The sequence below is a fragment of the Nothoprocta perdicaria genome, unplaced genomic scaffold (genome assembly GCF_003342845.1).
Source record: "Nothoprocta perdicaria isolate Ctin4 unplaced genomic scaffold, notPer1 scaffold_76, whole genome shotgun sequence".
Taxonomy (NCBI): Eukaryota; Metazoa; Chordata; class Aves; order Tinamiformes; family Tinamidae; genus Nothoprocta; species Nothoprocta perdicaria.
Genome location: NW_020456043.1, coordinates 701,401 through 723,694, shown reverse-complemented (window position 1 = coordinate 723,694; position 22,294 = coordinate 701,401). Strand labels below are relative to the sequence as shown.

General features: G+C 48.3%; 1 long non-coding RNA gene across 1 annotated transcript; it reads left to right on the top strand.

The window, feature by feature from the left end:
* Window positions 1-813: 813 nt before the first annotated feature.
* LOC112957801 lies at window positions 814-22,254 on the top strand. Its single transcript, XR_003251273.1, has 3 exons — window positions 814-936; window positions 9,843-9,921; window positions 22,236-22,254. It is a non-coding gene; the product is annotated as an uncharacterized LOC112957801 (long non-coding RNA).
* The last annotated feature ends 40 nt before the right edge of the window (window positions 22,255-22,294 follow it).

The window sequence follows — 22,294 nt, the reverse complement described above, 5'->3', positions numbered from 1 at the left end:
TCAGAGGCGGGGAAATAGCGAGTATATTACGGGGTAATATGCACAAAATAGCAAATAATGTGGGGGCAGGCGGCTGTAAACACCTGGAGTGGTTTGTGCTGTTACCCCTTAGCGCGGTGACGGCCCGGTACCGGAAAGAGAAAGGGGGAAAAAAAAAAAAAAAGAAAACCAACCCAAATCTCTGTTTTTCTCCTCTTTTTGAGCGGTTTGAGCGGGCGTTTAGCAGCGCGGCCCTGACGGCTGAAATCCCGCCGGCGCCTGCTCTTGGGCAGCCGGACGAATGCGCTGTACGATACCCTTGAAAGCCCATCGGGAAGCCCCTTTCCTGGCGTTTTAGCTCCTTTTATTTATTTATTTTTTTTGCWATTTAATTTYGCATGTTTTTAAACTAGCGCCCCGTGCCTCGCCGCAGGGGCTGGCACCGCTGTGCCCAGGGTCCCGCGGGGAGGGGACGGCAGCGCCTGGCATCGCCCGCCCTGAACGGGCCCCATTGACTCCCTGCCACGGCCACGGGCCCCGCACGCCTTTTGGGTGGGAAAACTGTAAATTTGGCTGCGGCCGGGGACGTTCGGGAGCCGCCTGCCCACAAAACAGGGCCTGTTAATTGCGGGGTGCGAAGCGGGGTCCCCCCCCCGCTCTGCACAACAGAGTCTCGCTTTAATAGGTGTGAAAAGTTGTGGGTTTGATTGAATACCAGCGCCTCAAAATCTGCTCGCCAGCTCCGTGTGACTTAATCGTTTCTCTCCTGCTTAACTGGAGAGCCAGGTGAAGGTTGAGGAGGAAGCTTTATGTTTTGCTAAGCGCTCCTTRAAACTCTTTCTTTTCCGCCCCCCGTTTAGATCAGGATTGCACGTGGATGCCCGGGCGAGCTGCAAGTAATTTTCTCATAGGCGGATGAGGCGTCTTTGCGCGGCAGCGAGACCCCGGCCGGCTTTGGTAAGCGCCAGCATCCAGGGTGCCCGTTCACCGAGATGGGACCCTGTGAYCAAGCAGGTTTGATTCCTTCTCCCAAGGACCATTAAAGCTTTTCTTGCGGCTGGTAGTGCAATCTGAAAGGAAAAATACAGAAAAAGGAGCATTGGACCTAAGTGTCTGCCTAGAAGATAGTGAAGCCTTGGAAGTGTGCACAGCTCTTGTTCCTGCCTCTTGCTTTTCTTGGCTTTTGTGTGGACGTTTTGGTCAGTGGGCTTGTTGCGAGGCGTTTCTCTGCTTGGATTTGAGCTTTTGGAGGAGATCTTCGTTTAGGGGGAAGTTGCTGATTAGAAACCAGCTCGTCAGCGCTGCAAGCTGTGCCGTGGAGAGGGCACAGGAATGCTGCGTTGGTATGTGCCGCCCATTGGGGTTTTGTTTTTCTTTTCTTTTCCACCAGCTTTTAATGATTCTGTTTTTTTAAGCTGCTCTAACTCTTATTARCTTAATAAGGAAAGTCAGTATGTGTTAAAGTTGGTGTGGCTGGCTTTAAAATACGCTTTTAATATATATTGCCCTGTAAAACAAAACAAGGACTGCATCGGGATAACTGCCCCTAGTGCAGGTTCTGTGTATTAATGTGGAATTGGTATGCGTTTATTTCCCAAATACATTTTTTTTTTCTTTTTCCTCTGTTGTGGCTGAGTGGTATCTCATGTATCGCTTCTTAATCCTGCTGCCTCTGTCTTATGCACTGGAGGTGTCTGTGCCAGCATAGGCAGGGTAGGTAGTTTTAGTCTAGTTAATTTGGGCAGCAGGACTGGCTTTGGGGTGGCTGTTTGCACTTTGCATCTGTGCCTCATTTGGGCCCCTAATTTGAAGCACAAATCTAGGTTTCTGCAGTGTCATTGCAGCAAATATCCAAGGTAGGTGGATTAAATATAGTTCAAGTGCGGCTAAATGTGTTGCAGCTCCGCTGCAGCGCAGCGATGACAACGACGTTTATGTAGATCCCTTTCCTGTACATCTGGTGTTCAACCATCCCTTCCCCATGACTGCTTAMTACTGTTTTAAGAGTGCAAATGCACTGCAGAGGTACACGTGCATGGTCATTAAGAAAATGCCAGTTTTATTTTTTGAAATCATTCAGAAATGGTTGTTTGTTGTCTTGGCATGTGGAAAACAGTGCTCTTTTTCCTAGGATTAAAAAAAAAAATGAAATCCTGCTTTGGAAGCTGCAGTGCCTGCACTTGAGAGCAAAGTAATGCATTTAGGGAGCAGGGAAGCTGCTTTTCTGCCAGTTAAAAASTCTTGCTGTCCTAAAATGCCATTCTGCACAGCACTTGGAAGCTAATGTGCGATGTCCTCCTGGCTTGCAGCAAAACAACTAATGATTAAAAATTCAGCAGATGTTGTGGTTCATTTAACTACTTGTTCTTGCATCATTCAGGTCATATCACACAATTAAAGTTGCTAATGTTCTATCTAGCTTTTTGGGTTCTAAGAATGGAAATGATCTGAGCTGCCATGGGATTTATAGAACTGTTTTGGCAGGAACTGGGCTAGGCAAAGTCAATTATTCAGAACAGTTTTCATCCTTTCCTTGACTTGCAGAATCTCCTTTTTATTTCTCAGATATTATTTATTCACGCTAGGCTTTCACTTCTGCAGCCTTTTTTTTTCCCCACTTTGATTTCTAAGTGATTTTCTTCTGATTGCCTTGAGATAAATGAAATTTCCGCAGTTTGTGGGAGATGTGTGGTAGGTACAGAGTTTTACATTCTTACTTGAACTCAGTATTTCATTTGGCCACARAAGTATATTTTTTGTGAGAAGCCTTGCCTAGTTTTGGGCAGGATTTCTGGTGCCTTCAGCCCATTTACTTTAACGTAGCAGAATTTTGGTAAATAGCTGTTCAGTCCCCTGTGTCTTTTGGTTTTCAAACACTTAACGACTTACCCTTTCCTTTCTCCTACTCTCTTCCTTTAAATACTTGGTGGTTTCGGGTTCTTTTGGAGCTCCTGGAGGTTCTGGAAACATTTCCTGGGCTGCAAGGAGCTACAAAACACGCCTGAGGTGTCAGGTCTTGGAGCTTGTTTTTTTGTTTGTTTTACCACCACCTTTTTTATCTGTTTGGAAGCTGCTGCAAAGTGAGAAGGCAAYGTTTCCCATCGCCTTGAGCCTGGTAACTGTGTTTTTGCATGACCTGTGACGCTTGTCTGCTTGTGCTTGTTGTACGTTGTTGGTCATTGGTAGGTGGAAACCCCACGACGCGGTTGTTGTGTGTCCCTGTATGTCTTTATGGGCTTATACGGGAGAAAAACGGTAGAAATTGTGAGATTAAGGAAGATCTACAATCGAGAAAGGATCTTTCTCAATGTCTTTGAGAGCATTGGGCTTGCATGCTTCCTAAGGATAAATTCAGGACCTAGAAGGAGGTTGGATATCTTGGTCAAGGACACGGATGAGCCAGCAGCGCAGYGCTCTGGACAAGCTATCAGGCCTTATGGGGCTTTTAAGCATAAAATAAGTGGTAGATCAATAATAAAAACATAAAAAATGGATTTAAGTATTGACAATATGTGATAAATACACCTGCAAACCTGTTTTTGGAGGAGCAATGGGTGCAAAAGAGAGACTTTGAGCTTGAGCGTGTTCTTGAAGCTTGCTGTTTGGGTGACTTCTTTTACATGTTCCGCCGATTAGCACATCAAGAGGATTTATTTTTAGTCGAGGCAGATATTTTTTCTTTGAAGAAACCTGCCTGGGCTATGAGCAGCAGTGTACTTTGAGGGAACTTGTTTCAGCTGAGTTGTTGGTAGATAGTCAATTGATTTCCAAAACTGAAGCTTTCAGGATACCATCCCCTTCCTGCCTTTTTGTATCCTGCCTAGAGCGATGGAAAAGAAACATCCAGGTTGTTTTTGGCTTCTTAACACCATGTGCTCGTTAGTGGATGCTGTAGTTGAAGAATTGATATTCAGGATAATGTTTTAATGCAAAAATAACTTCATACCTCACTAATTCTGCCTGCTGGGAGAATAAAGGGGGACTGACTTCACTGCTTTATTTAGGACCTGCCTATTGCTGTGCTAATTACCATGCGTGAACTCGGAGAATTAGCAGGTTTTTTGGCAAATCTTAATGACAACCATTTAATTTAGATTTTTTTTCAACTTCAAGCATTCTCAATGTCTCTAAGCTACTTCCAGCTCATTTTGTGATTTTTTTTTTTTTGTGCCTCAGTATTTTCCAAGCTCTGATTTACCAAAGTTCAGTATTTTTCCCTCCTTGCAAGGACTTACGTAATTAAGCAGAAGCTTGCTGTCTTTTCCAGTTAACTTTCAGCCTAGATCTGAACATGCAGAAACTTCTGCTGTCGTTCAGATAAAAGTTTTGGAAACAGAATCTCTTAAAATGAATGCTAGAGTGGTAAAATCAAAACCTAGGTTTCAGTTGTCCTTTGCTGTGTGGGAAGAAAGCGCTTGATATTTTGGGTGTAAATGCTTTAAAGAGAGTCACCGTGGGGAAACAACAGCATGTCAAGTCTGGTTGCAATTCTGCAAATCCTCAGGGGCATCTCAACTCATGATGGTGAATTCWTGTCCCTCTTACAACAAGGCCATTTCTGACACATTTTTCACCTCCTCATGGTGTMTGATGATGCCTTTTCCAATGAGGTTTCTTTCGTTCTTGTGACCGTCTCCTTCTTTCCGGTTTTCTAATTGCTAATCAAGGGCTATAATCAAGGTAAATCATTAAAATGTTTGCAATGTGGTAGTAAAAACCCTTGCAACTTTATTGGAATGCCTACGCACCAGCCAACCTTCTCTTGGATATGCCAGCTGGGATTTATTTCCCACATTGTGGTGTTATCCCAGTTTCTGTCCTGGTGCCATCCCCCTTTTCCCTTCTGCAATTTGCAGCCGCGGTTCCTTCCCCCCCCTGCCTCCTCCCTGTGATTTTTGCCGATCACTTAATGTTGTTTCTTTTGGGATGAACTGGGTTGTGTTGCTTGGCTCTTTAATTCCTCCCTCTAATTGGCAGCAAGCCGAGCACAAAATCTTGTTCATAAGTCGCCCTAGAGATTTCTTTGTACATGCTGCTATGTCTTTTTTTTGTGTTTTTTTTTTCCTTGCAGGCTAAAAACACTGCCTTTTAATTTTATTTATTTGTTTTCTTAATATTCAGCTCATGCTTATGTTGAGGGCACTTAGGCTCAGGTATTGCCACCCTTAAGCCCAGCAAGCAGCTTAAGAGCGTTCCTGGGTATTTTGTTGCTTCCAGAATTTCTCTTAGCGTCGAAGGCAGTTCGGAAGGCAGCTTTCCCTCTGCATCTAGGTAGGTAGAACTGAAATAATTCTCGGTTGCATGTGATGCTCAAAGCCTAAGGCACAGCTTGTGCCTGTGCTTTGGCTCTCTGTGGCGTGCCGAGCGTGGGGCTGCGTTTAAAGGGTTTGGGCACTGGGGGTTCAGCCGCACGCGGTTCGTACTAAGCGAGCGCTGCTACCACTGAACCGGGCTCTGCCCTCCCCGGTGCCCCCATGGGCTCTTCTAGGTTACCCACCCTTCCCTTTTGATTTATGAAGCTCCTAAGTGAGGGCTGGGTCCCAGATTTGGCCTCTCTCAAGCTGAGGGTGCTTGGACTGGGGCTCGTGGCCACCCGGCTGCCAGGGATTTTTGCCTTTATTTTCACTCCCGAGCACCCGTGTGYGCCCCGTGATGGGGAGAGGACGGCTGGGTGCAGGCATGGGCACAGCTGAACACYCCATGTGTGGGAGAACTGCTTTCCCTTTTTTCTTTTAATCTTTTTTTAAGGGAGGATAACACCTACGGTCAATTTTTTATGTGAAGTAGCCTGTATTTCAATAAACACAAGGATTAAAAGATGTAAAGCACTCTTGTTTATGCATTTAAAACCTGCTGAAACATAACTCTGCTCCTTTGAATTTCTGGCAGTCAGGGAATTACAGAGCACAAGGAGGGCATCTTTGGTGGCATTAGAGAACAGAAATCCCGTGTTTCTCTTGGGGTGCCTWGGAGTATTTCTCAGGTGTGGAAGGACTGCAGATGTGGTCCTAGTAAAATGTGTGATTATTTGTGTTGAATAAGACYCTTCAGCAGAAGTTGTGGAAGTGGTTTCGGGAACAATTACTGGGAATTCTCTCAATACTGAATTACAGTACACGGGCTAAGCAGAGCTCAGAGCGGTTTGCATGGGGCTCCGCTCTTCATGCAGTGGCTGTCACTGACATGGGACAAAAACAGTTCTGCAGATTGCTGTGCATTTAACAGCTTGGGGGACCATTAAAACTGAATCCACAGAGATCAGCTAGAGGCTTCGGCAAGAGTGGCAAGAAGTGGGGGAATTGCCTGCCRTCCCACTTGGGTTTTATCAGAGTAAACCAGAGAAGTTTTCATGGGGTGGCTGTAAAGGAGGAAAAAAATACAGCTAAGAGATTGCATAGAGAAGTCTACCAGGCTGCTTTGCATTCGAAAAAGCTTCGAGATGCACAGAAAGTGAGCGGAGAAGCGGCTGATGGCAGCTGCAGAGAGTTCCCTGGGCTGGCGGCGAGGCAGTGGCTTTAATTAGCGCAGCCAGAGCGGTTTGGGGGAAGGACTCAGGAGCTCTGCAGCGCGGGCCATCCTCCGCGCGTCTCCTCCGAGCCGCAGTTTCAAGCGGGAGTTTCTTCCGAGGGGCAGCTTGGCTTGGAGTCCGTCCAGGTATAAGCCCCGCTTATGGAAATAGCCACATGTCCTGCTCTGCGAGCAGAAGGAGCAGCTCTTGGAGGGAGCACAGGCTGCAAATTGCTTAGATAAAACCAGCCGGCGTTCATTGAGCTGCCTTGCTAGCCCTGCACAGGGTGCAGGTGTAAGGTAAGACATGGGTGGTGTTGATTTAACCTGCTTGGTTTCAGTAGGAGCTGATGGGAAGAGCTTCTGCAAAGCTCCCTTCTCTGCAAACCGGGGTGCTTTCACTGGAGTAGCAAAATGCAGGCGAGTTCCCCTTAATATATGCATGCATGTGGGTACCTGAGAAAGCATCCCCTTAAATAAAGCAGTGACTTTCTTCTTGGGAGATGCTGAGAATAACYCCTGCGGTCTCCCAGTCGGGGCCAAGCCAGACTTGTTAGCAGCTTGCGAATGACAGCTCTGCCTTGCTTTGTAGGTATTTTAAGTGGTGAGGGTAGCATTGCTGGAGGGAGATGTGATAACGTCTGTGCTTTTCTTCGCGAGGAGGAGATGGGGCTAATTGCAAACCTTCCCTTTGCAGCTTCTCAATTATCGCTGGAGCAGCCCCGCAGTCTGCTCTCACAGCAGATAAGCGCTGTAGCTGCACTCGAAGCAAAACTTAAGTGCTCTTTCCTCTTCCTCTGCAGTGAGACGAATTCCCTTGTGGGAACGAGGTTTCTTGCAGCCACTGTGATGCTTCTCTGCGCTTTCTGTGTGTTTGCAGCATGTTCCTGGTGCACCTGGCAAAAGTCCCCTCAAATACTGCGCTCCCTTACGAAGCAGCTTCTGTGGAAGGTTCTGCGAGTGAGTTGCCAGGTGGAGATGTGTTGAGCTTTGTCGTGAAGTGCTGCGAACGCGGCATCCCAAAGGGGGTTACCTAAAACTGGTTCGTGTTAAGCCTGTGTTTTTCAGAGAGCTTCGTGGTAATACGGTGCTCTTGCTGCGTTAGGCCCAGCCTAGGTAAGTAAAACAGCTGGAATGGGTGGCCCCACGAGCAGATCTGCTGTTTGAGAGCAAGTGTTGCCGTCTTTCACGTGGCTGTGTTGAGGAAACTGTGCTTGAACTGTGTGACTTTGGGTCTGCAATGTGGAAATGGCCATGGATGCAACCGATGATGCAAGCGAGAGTCACCATGAAAGTGTCTTTGTGCTTCAGCCTGATAAAAATATTGGGTTTGGAGCTGATGTTTCTGAAGGTGTGTGAGTGTTTTTTTTTTATTTTATTTTTTTATTGCAGTTTTAGCAGGTTTGGACCTGGTTGTGTTGGTTGTTGAGTGACCAATAGGGCTGGTGTTGTAGAACAGCTCAGTGTGGGCCTGTCTGTAGCTCCTGGCATAACTTAACTTGATGGTGAATTGGAGAGAATTAAAGACCGTGCCGTCCCCTCTCAAGTCTTATTTATCAAATGGCTTTAAGACAGAGATCCAAGCATGTTTTGCAGACTGGCTTGTGCGTGATGCCATGCAGTGCATGCGTCCTTGATGGAAAGCAACTTTTTCTTTCTTTATTAAAAAAGTGATTCTATTTTTTATGAGGGGAAAAAGCCATCTAGARCCGGGGTGGGGGTCCAGGCTGGAGGCAGCCTGGACGGGTGCCCCGTCCCTTTCCTGTGTGTCTTTGGGAAAAAGTTGTGGTGGGACTTGTGTGTGGGGGGCTCCGCAGGGTGGTGAGGAGGGGTCTCCGATGGCCCCAACRCCTACGGTGACGGCAGACGCTGCTTGCAGCAACGCCTGGCCGTCTTTCGTGCTGAGGTGGCTGATAAGATAGTGCCTTTCACAGGCCCGGGAAGCCACGGAGCTGGTTCTGTCCTCACGGAATTACGGGATCCCTCGGTCCTGCCGGGGCCCCTCTGGCCCCTCTCCGGGTGTCTGCGGCTGAGGCTGCCCCTGGTGCGTCAGTCGCTTCCGTCCTGTGCTGGGCTGTGGGGGTGTCCCTGGGCTGCGTGGGGCCGAGGGAGCCCGGGCTGCCCTCGACTTCCGCGCCGAGGCCCTGCCAGCCCGTTGCATAATCTGCTATCGCTCGGGGAAGGTGGTTGTACCGGTCGTTGCAAACTGGTGTAGCTCAGGTCTGAGTCAAGCCCGGCCTCTTCAGGCTCCGACAGGCTGTGGAATTTATTTTTACACCACCACGGGGGCGTGCGGCAGCTGAGCKGCGGTTCCCAGCCCCGAGGCCCGTGTTGGGCGTTAGATAAGGCCRCCTGCCGCAGATACCAGCAAGGAGCTGGGCGGAGGGGCGAGCAGAGGGCCAGGGCTCCCTTTGGAAACGCCCCTTCGGAGGTCAYGGCGAGCAGGGAAGTGGGAAGCGCYGCCGCTCCTAGGTGCGGGAGCGGGAGGCGGATGAAGGTGACCTGGGACGTTCCAGGTTCCAGCCATGAGGAGCGTTGGGTGTTACGGAGAAGTAACCCGGCCCAGACCCTGAAAACTTGTGTTTGGTGTGAATGGAGGGAGAAGCAAGGAAAAAGGTTGAGATTTGGAGAGCTTTGTGTCTCTATGGCTCCCAGTCCTGTGATGACAACTTCTTCCTTGCTGCCCAGTGGGACATCTTGTGGCAGGACACCCATCTCCAGCTGGGGAGTCTCCAGGTGCTCGCTCCTTTCTGGAATTCCCACGAGTTGGGGTTGGCCTTAACAGAGCAGGTCTCAGCCGTGGATTTCACAGGGGGGAATGGTGGGACGTGAGTGCCTGTCCTCGCATGGCTCGGTCCGTGTGCAGGTGGATCGGGCCGGGCGCTGCTTGTGCCGCAGCCCCGGTGAGGTGGGAGCTGCGGAGCACGTTCCCCGCTCCTGCCCTCGTGCCTGAAGCTCATCGCTGCGGAGCGCTCTGGCAGTTCCCTGCCTGCCTGCCCTACTTCAGGTTTCTAAGGAGCAACCCAGGCCATGGGAAAGGGGATGCTCCACTTGGCGAGGTGGCACCTACCGTGTGCCTGGCAGGTGGTGGCAGGGATGGTGACGACCGACTTTGGGGCACGTGAGATGTGGAAATCCACCATTCTGCCTTTCTGTGGGCACYGAGCTGTCTTTCCAACTGGTCTAAGGAGCAATGTACACGTTGCTTTCYATGTACCCCTTTCCCATGGGATATATGAGCTGTGCTCCTTGCCTTTCTCTGCGTTACTGCAGTAAATCCCTTCGGGGTTGAGACCGTGGTTGTAACACCATTAACTTGTAACTAATTTGKTTTTTTCTTCCCTTTTGCTCCTCAGAAATGCCCTTCTCCTGAGTGTGCAAGGAACCTGCAGAACTGTAATGCCTAACCCTACATGGAATAACAACTCTTGGAAGGTACCACCCTTTTTTAACTAATACCTGACTTTGTTACAGGATGGGTTAATAATGTACCAAGCTCCKCTTCATGCGCAAAGCTTGAAGCTGAGGCTCCCTGTCTTATGTAATGCCACCTTTTCCAAAAGATGACCCTCTAGGTGCTGATTTCCTGAAAATCCACGTGTGGTCCAGCACGTGATCCAGGTGTCCCGGGGCCATCCCTCTTCTCGGGGAACGGTCTCCGTCGGCAGGTCCGGTGCTGCCTTGGGAACAGATGGTAGTTTCTATTCAGAGAGCCGAGCTAAGATTTCTTCGTACGTGGTGGCCATCTCTGGAAACACGCTGCCCTTCCTTTGGGTGATTCACCATGACTTGTCTGTTTGTCTTAAAGCTAATGAACTTCTGGATCATCTCTCTTGTCGGGAGGTTTCTAGGCGTATTTAGGAGGACTATTACRATAGTCTGCCTTGATGCTTCCTTTTAAATAAGCCTTAACTCTTTGTGCTGCATTAGCCAGCTCTGAGGTGTGGGCTTGCTCTGCCGCCTGATGCTGCAGTGATGCCATAATACTGAATTTTGGACTGCCCYGTGCATTGCTATGGCAACAGACTGATGTCACAGGCTCAAGGACATGACTTCAGCGTAGGATCATGCAGAGGCACGATCAGGTTTGTGAAGGAGAAAGCTGACTAATGCGCGGCGCAAACGCGAGCTGCCTTCCAGCTGACCTAGCAAGGTGCTTCAGGAGCAGAAATGCCCTCCCAAAGAGGCACGGGTGGATCTGCTCCCAGCTCAAGGCAGGGACCTTCTGCAYGCTGAGCTTCCTTTTCCAAAGGATAAGCAGACATCTTGCAGGTATCCTGTATCTTATAAATAGGTGGTCTTCTGGGGTGGGGAAACTTGCTATTTTTGGCTTCAGACCTTTAAAACGTTGCTTCTTTCATATTTTTCTAAGAACTTGGTAGTCTTGGGTGCATATTGATAGCCCTTCTACCAGCTAACTAGTGTTCAAACCACTTAATTGGGTTTTCCAGAGCTTTTATTTTATCTATAACATTGGGAGGTGAAAAGGGGAGCTCTGCATCTGCATTATGGTCACATTTTCCTATATCCTATTAGCAGATTCCAAGATTGTTTAATGTGCTCTCCACCCATTTCGTTTGGCTGCAACCTTTGCTCCCATGAAAACAAGGCTGATTGTTCTGAATTGCTCTGTGTATGTGCTTTGGCACAGCATGAAGGTACCTATAATAACACAACCATTGTCTGGAGAAAAATAATAGGAAAAAAAAGGCAGTTTGCAGCAATAACTACAAATAAAAGGGTGCTGGACTCGGGCAAGACAGTAATGGTAGTTTTTCCACCCATGGGTGCAACGGACTCTCAATGTGGTCACCTCTTGGCATGACCTGCCTGACAGTGTCACAGCCTTCGGTCTGGCCTGTGAATATTGGGAATAAGGCACTCAAGTATTTGCATGTTGTTCCAAGCTTCTCTTTCCTGGACACGGTTCCAGTGCTCATATCGAGGGATGGGGAGGCTGAATGACTTTTGCACAATGTGGGTTTTTATTTGCATGCTGTGAGCAGTTTAACAAGTGCGTGCGCTAAATGAAGCGTTCCCGCTTCCAGTTAGCAGCTGGTGCACCCTGAAGAAAAAAAAAGGGGGAGGAAAAGGAGGTTTAACAGGGAGGTTTTGAGAGGTGACATTGAGCTGTGTGTTTAAGCAGACAGTTGCACCAAGACTGGATGTTAACTGGAAATGCTGTGGGATTCGGTAAATAACCAACCCAAGCTCGTCTGTGCTGAAAAAATTGTCACTYGTGTCTTCATATTACAGAATGAAGCCCACTGAAGTGCACGGTTAGGAAGCAACAGCGTTATTGGAGTGGTTAGTKTCCCAGGAATTGAGGATATTCAACAAAACCGGCGTTTCTCACAGAGGTTTGGTTGCCGCCCCGGGCAGGAAGCCGCAGGCTGTTAAAAAAGAGGCAGGGAAGGAGGAGAGTGACCCTCTCACTAAATCAAGAGGCTTGAATTTGGTGCTGGATCAGAAGCTGAAAGGGCTGGAAGCTCTGCAAGATTTAGTGATTCCCTCTGCTCTGCAGGGAGCAGCCAAATCAGTGGGGCAGGACTGTCGGGAAGTCGGTCCGCTAAAAAGAGCGGCTTTGTGATCCGGGAGAGGAAGTCCGGAGAACCTAGGAAAAGCAGCAGATGTTTTTGGTGGGGGAAAACTTTACCCTTGGTGTTGTTTGCTCTGGCAGCGAAGGGAGCTGGATGGCAAACCCAGCATCCTGGAAAGCTGCTTTTTGGTAATGTGATGTGTTTCTCTTTGACAAATCCCTTGTGTGGTGGCATCTCGCTGAGGCAGAAGCGAGAAATAAAAGTACCTGTGAGTTTGCACAGGGATAGGTGTAAAAAAAAAAAATCCTAAGTATTTGGTGCTTCTCCTTAGCAGCAGTAAAAAAGGCAGTCTTAACGGATGTATAAAGTGATACTCGGCGAGGGATGCCGTGCCCCGAGGAGGAAACGATGACAGAAAATGCATAAAAAAGAGGGAGAGGCTGCTCCCAGGGTGTGTTTATGGATTGCAATGACTGGAAATGCGATAACGCGGATGGCGCATACCAAAGTACGAAGGGTAGTGCCTTTCCAGGTTGTTAAACCTGCGTCTCACAAAAAAAAAAAAAAAAAGAAAAAAAGAAAGGAAAAACCCCTCATACTTTGCTCTTACTAACAGGTTAATTCACTGCAATTGGCTGTGAAAAAACTTGGGGGATTTTCCCCTCCTTCCGATGCACAGCCTCTTAGCTCTCTATTTGGCAGCTGCACCTTTAGATGATTAAAAGCTGGTTTATTTGTTTTTTTAACCCACTATTCTTCCTTCCTGTGTTTATTTTCTTGCATCTCGCTGCTTGCCGGGGAGCAGTCAATTGCTCTTCCGGCTAATGTGCAAAAACCGAGATAATTTAAGGTTAGGAAATGGGAACTGCAGATGGGTGTCTCTACTTAAAAGCAAACAAGCAATAAAAGAGAAACTACAAAATTAGGGGAATACAAGAGGCTTTTGACCGTGCTGCATTTCTAAAAAATAATTGGATTTTCCTTACAGGACTGGGGAAAAATGAGACTTAAAAGTTCGCTTTGGCTTTCTAGGATACWGTGTCGGGTGCCTCCCTCTCTGAAATTCCTGGCGATGCTGCCGTGGCTGCCTGTGTTTTGGGAAGCAGTTGCAGTTACCCCCGAGCTGCGGTGGTTGTTCGGCCCTGGGGTTGCTCTGGTCTCGGCACATAGTTTCATTGCTCTGCAGTGTTTGGAGAGGCGGCAGGGTGGGATGGGGCTGCAGCGAGTTTCCAGATTCCTAACAGTGTGAGCGACTGTTTTTAATAGTGATGATAAAAACAGTTACTCCCAGTTGGAGGTTAGTCAGTGGTCCAATTATCGGAGCTATGAAACAGTGCAGAGATGGCTCCGCGTGGAAAAGCTAAAGGCCTGAAACTTGTTTCCTTGGGGGAGCTGTTTGAAACCATTTCCTGCAAGCTCGAAGGATATTAGCAAGTGCTGTTAAAGGGTGAGAGATTAGGCCAGGGTGGCTTGATTTTTTCACTCCAGTAATTGAGCTTTCAGGCTGGCAAATTTGGCCATGGGATATTGGGTTAGATAATATTATGTATATAATGTGTATACTTTCTTTAACTATGACTTGAAAGCTGTTTTTTCATTGTTAAGTCTGAAAGCTGTGTGAAAGAAAAACGAATCTTGTGGCTGTCTTTTCTCAGGCAAATTTTTCTGAAAGTTGATGCTTTGGAAATGGTCGTGACCTATGAGGAATCACAACAGAAGAATCCTTGTTGTATAGGTATTCTTGTAAAGGTTACTAAATTTTAGAGATAAAATAGGAAAGATTTCGATCAAAACTTCCCAGTRAACAAAGTACTTGTGCAAGCAGAAGCTGGACTTTACTGAAATTTAAATTCTGCTTTTTTCTTTTCTTCAAAGAATGAGTTGCAGCAAAACTCAAGCCATGGCGGGATCTTCTGAAAAGATAGTTGCTTCTGAAAATATAGWTAGTTGCTAGGCATATCTTTAACTGCAATGCTCTAAAAAAATACTTGACTGCATTGTTTCAAGTAATTTTTAGAGCTATTAATGGAAAAATATCTTTAGATMTTTTTCTGGCTACCCTTTCAAAAATCCATGGATTCAAAATTAGCTTAGATTTTACAGCGCTCTTTGGAAACCCTCATGCAAAAAGATACCACATTCAACATTGGTCTCTACTGTCGTTTGCCAAACAAAAAAGCCACCTTATCTGCAACTGAATTTGTTCAGCAGAAGTTATTCTCTGCATGTTCTTGTCTTAAAAAGCTTGTGTAAAAAAATAAGCAGATACTTGGGCTGGGAAGGGTTTTAGCAGGTCCTATTGTCTGCCTGATGTCTCCATCTGAAGGAGGTTAGTTGAGGTGTCCCTGGTCACCCACTGATGCTTTTGGATCCCAAACACTCCTGCAGTCTCTCCAACAGAATCAGTTTCCATAACAGGGAGGATTTTCACTCGGATTACTCCGTGTTGAAGCTGCTTGAATTTGTAAGTGAAACCCAGCACGAAGGCTTTTTTTTGGGGGGAAATGGGGTAGGATTCACCATTAAAAATACGGCAAAGCCTCTGTTTCCAAAAGTTGGTGCATCTTCTGTTTGTGCCCTATTGCTGAGCATGGACGTGGGCATCGAATGTGGTGCTGCAGGTTGCCCCTAAGGTTGTGTAGCTGGGGAGCCTGCCTGCCCTGTGTCTGCAGGAGTTAGGGCTGGGTTTGCACAGCCTTTCCAAATTTTAAAGCATATGGTTTGTATATCAGATGGCCAGCTGTACATCCAAACCAATGTACATATCAGGAAAGCATCTGCCTTCCTCTCTGGTGGCTGCATAGGTTGTGTGAGGACGTGACACTAAATAATGCATTTTTTTCCTGGAGCTGGCAGTAGCCTCTTCTTTGGATTTTAGTGAGAGAAGTGAATCCAAAACTATTGTGTTTACGGGTTTTTGCTTGTTTGAAGATGTTCATAATGGATGGTCTGTTTGAGGAGCTCCTAGGAATTAGCTACCTCTTTTTGGGACTCAGCAGGAGTTGCCACGTCTTGGTTTGCAATAGGTTACAGGCTAAAGCATTAGACCTTCCTAGTATGTGTTGTGATCTATCCCAAAGCTGGTATCCTGTGTATACCAGTCTGCTGAAGTTTGCAGAGAGTAAACCTGACATAAAAACATGAAATTTCAGAATTTGGCCGTTGCCCGTTATGCTTGAAAGATTAAAAATAGTTTTTATCATGAAAGCATGAAGTTGGGGCATTGGCAGGCTTGTAACATAGGTAAAACCGTGGAAAGATTTAGGATTTCATGACAAATCATGGGAAATATTGGTGCAAAAAGTTGCAAAAAATCATTAAAGTGTGAAAGAGGTTAAATCAAGTGTACACTAGAAGAATGTTTAAATTGCGGAAATGTTTTTAGCTCTTGGCACGGTGACTTTTAAAAGCTTTTTACCYGACTGCTGCTTATTACTTAAGTAAAAACACAAATATTTGTGTTGTGTAGCAAAACTTCCAGCTGTTGAGTTGGGTTTTGGAGGCCCTTAGGAAAAATCAGATGCTTTGGAGATGCCTGGTGGAAATTGCAGCCTCCCAGCTCTGTGATGCATTGGCCCAACAAGTCCACAAGGACAAAATCGTCACTTTTTTTTTTTTTGTCACTCTGTCTTTTTTTGTGCCTTTGTTTTGGTAGGATAAGGTTTGTGGTGATGTATGACAGAGATCTTAACTCATTAACTTTTGGTTAAAGAACAAGTTTCCATGGAAATAAATGGCACCTGACCCTGCTGAGCTCTTTAGGTCTGGACCCATGATCAAATATGGGGCAATCCATGTGTGCACTGTTGTCCCCATGCCTAGCCTTGCACAAAGCAGCCACAGCCGAATTTAATTTGCTGAATCAAATATCCTAGAGAACGACCTAGCACTAAGCCCTCGCTTTACTTACTGCGGCACTTTCCTTATTAACAAAGTCCTAAAAAAAGAAGGAACTGGATGGGTAGGAATAGAAACTAGCTATGTATTTGATCTTCTGCAATTTGACATCCAAGGGAGGACATACAGGAGCCTGATCCCTGCGTGCCGAGGTGCAGGGAGACATCGCCGGGGCAGGTGGGCGCTCCCGCCAGCCCCACGCTCCCCCTGGCCACGGAGCAAGCGCTTCCCGTCAGGCAGGCTCCGATGAGCCGCTGGAGCAGCCGGCAGGAGCCTCCCGCCGCGCGCCAGGATGAGTCAGGCGGACCTCTCCGGCCAGGAGCCCCAGGCTCCAACAGCAAAGCGGGGTGAGGAAATTGCTGCTGACAGTCTTGATCTGCCACGTCACTGCTCTGCTAATGAGAATCTCCTCGAGCAAACTAACAGTGCCTTCTTGAAAAAGATAGGATTCCTACTTTCCCTATTTTTTTAATTTAATTTTTAAAATACTTCTTTCTAACATGGGGTAGGTTGGCTGGCTCTCAGCATGCAGGTAGGTCTCTCTCTCATGTAGCCTGCCTGAGCTTTTGTGACTCTAGGGTTTGTGCTGAAACTCCGACCTAGYGGCACTTGCGCATCCTGCTGCGGTTTCTGACGTTCTTTGCACGTTCGGGAGCGACCCGGGGAGACTTCTGCCTTGCAAAAGGAGGGCACGACGTCTCCACAGCTCCCCGAGTGCTTGTCTGCTATTTCTGGAACCAATTCTATTGCTTCTATAATAGGAAGCCTTCTGGAAGATTTTTCTTTCCCCTTGCCCTGAGAAAGTAGCCTTGCAGATAAGCTTTCAGTAGTGCAGCATCTACACAGTAAAACCAGTCGCGTTTTAGACGCTGAATAATTCAGATGTGGCTCCCAGATCATGTGGCGCCTCCAATGCAAAGTGCTGCAGCAAGTGTCTTCACCCAAGAAACCCAAGAGAGCAGCGGCTGTGACGGGGTCGGTTGTGCTGGAGCCACCTCCAATTTGTCATTCGGGGCACGCGATGGATCCCGCAGTGCCAGCGAGCGCCCAAGTAGGTGGCAGCTTTCTGGAAAGTGAAGCAGTGTGTGGTCCGTGTGCTGCCGTGGCCTTGGCACATACCCCACGCGCTGGTCTYGGTGCCCGCTTGGATAGAGCGCAGCAAATCCACCGAGCGGCTCTTGGCTTCTCCCTGGTTGAGCAACGGATGATGCCTTAGCCGAATTGTGCAAGACAGCTGAAGCCTTTCAGGAACTGTTGAACGAGGGAAACGTGTTGGGAGCAGTTCCCGTATTTTAAGTATTTTATTAAGTTGGGTTAATGATGTGCAGCAGAGCTTGTCTTTGCCCTTTTGAGAATTTTGGAAGGCGAGGGGACTTCTTGAATCATTCCCACCCTAACCACACCTAAAGGAGAAAAGACACGAGAGAGACAAATTCGAAACCTTTTGTTTCATTCTGATGTGATCTTGGAAAGGAAGACAGGTTCTCCCTGTAGTGCTTCATTAGAATGAGTGTTTCACAAGCAGCAGTGCTGTTTGATGGCCCTGAGCAGCCAGACATCCTCTGTGAGCCCCCTGTGTCCCCCTCCTCCAAAACGCCATGCGTTGTGCACTCGGAAGCCTTTATTTTCCATCGCCTTGGAAGAATCYGCAGAATGCTTTGTGAGAGAGGCCTTGGCATGACTGGAAGTGGGGTTTGGGACACCTTCCATTTCAATGTGGATCTCCAAGCCTGAATTCAGGTAGACATCTCCAGTGTCTTCCAGACTACAGTTAAGTAACCACTAACTCTATTACTGTGTCATATGGGGAGTGGGATGCAGGGGAAGTTTGAGGGAGCTTCAAGGAGGACTGGGGTCGATTTGGGAAATGAGCTGGAGGAGACGGTGCCAAGATCAGCTCTGTGCCGCTTGGTCTGCTTGGATTCCCGGCGCTGAGAAGACCCGTTGGCAGCAAGTTTTATGGCAAATCAATAGGCGTGGGAAGCTGTGTCCTCTCCTTTCAGCCAGAGCGCAATGCGGCAGGGYGCTTTGGGGTTAGATAATGCGAATTCTGCACAAAACTCCACCTGCTGAGCATCAGCGAGGAGGCTTGTCARAAAGAATCATGGAATCACAGAATCCTTAAGGTTGGAAGGGACCTTTAGAGGTCATCTAGTCCAACCTCCTGCACACACAGGGACACCCAGAGCACATGGCACGGGCTGTGTCCCAGGAGGTTGGGAAGATCTCCAGAGAAGGAGACTCCACAACCTCTTTGGCAACCTGTTCAGGTGCTACAGAGGACCATGTGGTGCTCGGTTGTGCCTCTCCCACAACAGCYTTTGTTCAGGTGGCTCCTTTCTACTTTCTGGCTAGCAGTTAAAAAGCAGCTCTGCAAAGCTCAGCGTGACCTGAAGGCTCTAACCTGCTTGTGGGTTCTAATCTTCACATCTCATAGTGGTTCTGAGGTGGATACAGGTTTCTCTACTAGTTTCTAGTTTTCTAGTTTCACATCTAGAGGATTTGTTCCCAACTGCAGGTGGAAGAGAATCTAAAGTCAAACTCGCTCTTAAAACTCCTTGTTCTAGTTAAAACATGCTCGTTTTCTCTTATTTTGCTTCAAAGCTGAACAAAGAACCAAAGTGTAGCTACCGAACTGAGTGTGGAAAAGTAGTATTTAAAATGTAGATATTAGCCTGACTTCCTCTTAACTGCTTTTTGTGTGGCTTTCCTCCAAGTTTCCTTGCTCCTTTTAGGTCCTTGCTGTGGTGTGGCTTGTTTTTGAACTTGGAACGAGCTAGTCTATGAAATGAACTGCTTGAATAAGCTTAAAGGGAAAAAAATTCCTTCCTTCTGCACCTGCTGGAAAGGAGTCTTTTGGTTGAGGTCTCACTCCAAGCGCGTAGCTCCTGGCTGCCGCTGGATCTGATGGCTTCGCTTTTCCCGGGATTTCACAGCGGACACGTCCTGCTTGGATACTTAAGACTGGCTTGAAGCAGGTAGCAAGGCTCAAATTGAGTCTACTTTTAAAGTGTGATTTTTAAAAAAGGTTTTAAGAATAAATGCAAGCTTGAGATCATCTTGCAAAAACTTTTTTTTTTCTTTTCTTTTTTTTTTTTTTCTGCGTTTGCCTGAATTGAAAAAGCTGAGCTGCCGTTTTAGGCACGTGATGCTGCTCAGAGCTGTGTCTATCTCTAGGTCTCCAATTAAGAGCTGGGGTGTGTGGACCTGCTGCATGGTCTCCTGTCTGATCTGGTCTGGCAGCTCCAGGGCTTCCTAGTTAAGGTGAATCCTGACTGCTGAGGCCTGGCAAAGCAGGCAGTGGCTTTCAGGGAGTCCAGTGCCGTGATAACTGCTTCACGGCAGGGTTTTAAGGCACGTGTGGGGGGCTTTGGGTTCGGATGCTCATAATTTAGACCCTTGCACCTTATCCATTAATACTTGGCAGTAGTGGCAGTAACTTGGAAGGAAAATGCAATGCAGGGGCTGTGTTGCTTGTGCCAACAGTGCGGTTTGTCCACAACCAGACCTAGGCCGCTGCCTCCTCACTAAAAAAGCAAATTTTCTGCCAGGATGAGCCCATCTTTTGAGCTCTTCTGCTATACGTTAATGCTGCTACTGTCTAAAACAGATGTGTTCCCTGCACTGTATAAAACCCCCCAAGCCCCCATACCTTTCAAAAGCGTTAGCTGCCACTACCCCTAAAGCTGTCACAGGCTGCAGTGCATGGCTCAGAGCCCAGGAGACCTCCCCCGTGAGCCCGTATTTTCCTTTTCCTTTCCCTTTTCTTAYGAGTGCAGCCGCGTTCGGAGAGGGCAGCGGGATGGACAGCTCGGCGAGCGCGATGCATCCCGCTGCCAGCGCTGACTCCTTCYCCCTGCTCGTGCACAGAGCCGTCTGCTTGGGTGTGGCTGCAAAAAAAGCAAAACAACAAGGCTGGCTTTGAGGTTTCCTCTTCTGTTTTGCTTATTTGTGCATCCGTGTTTCGGCTCTTGAGCTGCGCCCGGCTCTGCGGAGCTAACCCGTGCGCTGACGGGCCCTCYGACAAGGAGCCACCGTGGCTGAGGAGCACACAGTGGGTATGAACAGGCAGTAAGTACCTCTGTGCTCACCCAGATGCTGATTTTTTAGGCTCACGAGCACAGCTTTTCACTGCTTGCCCAGTAGGAGTTTGCCAGGAGCTTGTTGGCTTTAATAGACTGTTTCAGCTCTTTTCCACGCACGAGCAGTGAGAGGAGGGGAAGCGGCACGGGAGGTTACGCCTGCCCCAGCTCAACAATTTTTCCTGGTGGCTTTCCTGCTTGAGCTAACTCATTCCTGYAGTCTTTTTTTTCTCTTGCTTTTTATCCTGTTTTTTTTCCCTCCTGTTGTGCTCTGCAGAGGAGGCTGCAGGTGGAGCATTGGGGGCAGCTCTGGGCTCCCCGGGACAAGGGGGACGTGGAGCTGCTGGAGAGGGGCCAGCGCAGAGCGACAGGGATGGGGAAGGGGCTGGAGCAGCTCGTGTGAGGAGAGACCGAGCGAGCGGGGCCTGTTGAGCCTGGAGAAGAGAAGGGGGAGAGGGATCTGATCAACATGGACAAACACCTGAGGGGAGGATGGAGGGAGGAAGGGGCCAAACTCTTCTGGGTGGTGGCCAGTGCCAGGACAAGGGGCAGTGGGGACAAGGTGAAGCCCAGGCAGCTCCGTGTGGCYGYGAGGAAGAWCTTGTTTGGTGTGAGGGTGCCCGAGCCCTGGCCCAGGCTGYCCAGGGAGGCTGCGGAGGCTCCTGCTCTGCAGATCTTCCCAAGGCGCCTGGATGCGCCCGGGTGCCCCGTGCTCTGGGTGTCCCTGCTGGAGCAGGGGCTGCGCTGGGGGATCCCTGGGGGTCCCTTCCAACCTCAGCCATCCTGTGGCTGAGGACTCTAGTGAGACTCATCTGGAATATCTAGTGACTTTCTTTGCAGCATGTTTCTCCTCCGGACACTTGCCTCACATTGCGTAGGGAATCAGTCACGTGTGCGAAGAGGCGAGTAAATGTGCAAAAAGACTAGTTTTAGTTAATGAAAAAAATTGTCCAGCCTTCTTAAATGGTGTGGTTGAGTTTATTTGGGTGTGTATACAGTCATGTTTCTGCGATACAATCCCTGCTGAGTCTGAAAGGCTGCTGTCGGGACAGCCAGACAAAAGCTTGGATAAAAGTCAGCGTTTCAGAGCCTCTTCCTGATGGTTCGTGAGAACGTAATGATTTTGCTTTGGACTTTTAATTTTCATAAAACACTTGGCGTGTGTTTTCTTTATATGTGACTGTTTGTGCATGGATGTTTTGCATCATGTTTGGGGATCTGTATTTTACAGCACCTGAAACTTGAGAAACATTGATAGATGTTGCTGAGTTGTTTGCCTCTGTTTCACGATTGCAGGTGGTGGTATTAGCGGCCGTTGTGAATTAATGGAGGTGGTTTTTAATTAGGAAACTCTGCTGGCTGCTGCCTGGCTTTGTGAATTAGTGGGCCACGGGACGTGCTTCGTCCCCCGGCTTTGCCAGGGCAGGCCTTGGTCTTCTCGGTCCGACACGTTTCTGCGTTGTGTGCAGTTCAGCACATATTTCACAAAGAGTGGAATGTGTTTATATAATATTTTATATATTATTTTAGGCTCCTGCTTACTCAAACGTAGGCAAACGGTTGGTTAACCTCTCCTTTGCCACCGCGCATGGCTGTGAAATGGCTGTAGCCAACGTGTTGGGTCCGCGGGACCTAACCCCCCTGTGTGTCTGCTGGGAAAGCCACCCTGAAACCCGCTTCCAACCAACCAACGTGGCCTCGGTGGGGCTTAGAGGTGGTGTCGAGTAGGAAGCCACGCTGAGTGAACGTTGATGTACTGAATCGTGCCAAATTGGAGCGAGCTGGGGTCGCAGCTTGGCGCTCTGCGTGCCCAGGGGGCCGTGCGGGCCCTCTCGGCAGGACAAGCTGCCTTGGCCCCTCTCTGCRGGCGCTCGGGCTCGGCCATGCCCTCTTTCCAGGGCTCTTCCTCCACGTCTCTTCTCGCTCTTACGTCCAGCCCCAAGGCCGCGGCTCCCTCGCGGCCGCCGCGCGTCGATTCGGTGGCAGCGGCGCCTCGGCCCAAGGCCGGCGTGTCGCAGGCGGGACAGCCTCGCTCCGGCCCCTCCGCGTCACGACCTGCGTGCGGGAATGACGCGAGCGCACCAAGCTCTTCCTATTTGCACACTGTATATATATATATATATTTAAAATATAGAAAAAATATCTCTGTAGTATATTTTATATATATTATAAATGCAAATATATTTTTTAAATATGTAGATAACCCTCTCTTGTTGTTTTGCTCTTGCAGAAGGAGACGGGCGCCTCCGGTCCCCGCTGTTGACTCACGCGATCCCCTTGTTCCCCCCM